The sequence below is a fragment of the Fragaria vesca genome, linkage group LG5, assembly GCF_000184155.1.
Source record: "Fragaria vesca subsp. vesca linkage group LG5, FraVesHawaii_1.0, whole genome shotgun sequence".
Lineage (NCBI taxonomy): Eukaryota > Viridiplantae > Streptophyta > Magnoliopsida > Rosales > Rosaceae > Fragaria > Fragaria vesca.
In genome coordinates this window covers 24,720,325-24,722,084 of record NC_020495.1, presented here as the reverse complement: position 1 = coordinate 24,722,084, position 1,760 = coordinate 24,720,325, and positions in this window count along the sequence as shown.

The following is a 1,760-nucleotide window of genomic DNA, read 5'->3' as shown; positions in this document are numbered from 1 at the left end:
GTTCCCGGTCCACCACAAAGGCTCCTAATCTAAGAATCACCATTAAGGCACACACACATACGCAACTAATGCACAAAACCACACTAAGACAATCATTCAAATACTCACCCATCATAACACTTATCAAATCACAAATTAATAATATAATCATAACCGTAACCAATCACCTGATTAAAGGCTTGAAACCCGGTTTGACAATTTAAACAACAATTCCTAGGCCAACATAAAATATATCATCGACAACAACACGAGCATTTCATAAATTATATATTTCCGCCTAGATATATTTATTTAAACGAAGACATAAATATTCCCACTAGAATAATATATCAACAACCATATTTCAACATCACAATATCACATTATCGGAAGTCCTTTTGAAAGATTTTATTTTACCAGAAAACATATTTTCACTTACCCATGAGCCGTTGAAGACCAAGCTCATTTATTTTTAAAACAAAAATCATTTTCCTTTAAGGACAACTTCACAACTAACAATAATAAAATTATAAAATAAACTCGGTTCCATGTGATTTACTCACAATATTAAAAATAGCATCATAATCATCAATCAAAACTATTACCATCGTCATCATAATAATTATCATCATATCATCAACATTTCCATCAACATTTTCATCATTATCATTAATCTCATCATCATCATACAATTATCATCATCATCATCATATCAAAATTAACATCACAATCATCATCATAATAATTATAAATGATTGGTCCGAAAATGGACCTTGGTGAGATGTTACTCACCTCAAATCCAGCTGCGTCTTTGCAAGCACAACACAAGAATATAACACCAAACCACACTCCACAAGTCACCTATTAACAAAATTAATAACTTTAATAACCACTTAACCAAAAAAAACAATGCACCCTTAACAAGCCTTAACCCAAGCTTTGCCCAAAAAGGGACAACCTTCTTCCGAGACCTTCCAAGGTCATCGAACACTTAACTACCTTCCCCCAGTGCCTAACTTTGGATTCTCCTAGCTCAACACTTCGCACAAGTCTACAATAACAAAGAATTTAACAAGCAAAACTTAATCAAACTTGACCTAATCTCATAATATACCAACATGCTCACAACAACAAGAACTAGCTAACCAAAGTAACTAAACCTACACACCCTGCCCAACGTGCCGCCACGCGCCACCACCGGCGGCGGCGAGTGGGCCCCACGCACCACCCTACAACTTCACAATCTCAACTAACTTCCAACAACAAACTTGTATAATGAAGCATGGAGAGCATCTTTCAGACCTGACGGTTGAACCAATTCGGCCGAAATCGTCCAAGAGAAGGCCGGCTACCAAGGCGGCTCAAACCGACTTCTAGACCTCAAAATGAGCTGAATGGCAGCTTGAAACGTGCTTAGACAGAAGAAAGCTTCAAGAACCGAGCAGCCTCACCTCCAGTCGCCGCCGTACACGGCCGGAAAGTCGCAGGGTCGAAGTCGGGTCCGCCACCCTCTTTGTGGCGTTCGATTCTCTCAATTTCGGTCGAGTCGTCCTCACCCACCTACACAGGGAGGACCATGCCAAGGAGAGGAAGAAGACCTGACCGGTGCCGGCGTCTAGATCGATCGGAGGTGGCCGGAAAATCCGGGTCCGGGTCGGGTCGGCTGGGAAACTCGGACAGTGAAGGTGTCGCGAGAGAGAGAGAGAGAGAGAGAGAGAGAGAGAGAGAGAGAGAGAGAGAGAGAGAGAGAGAGAGAGAGAGAGAGAGAGAGAGAGAGAGAG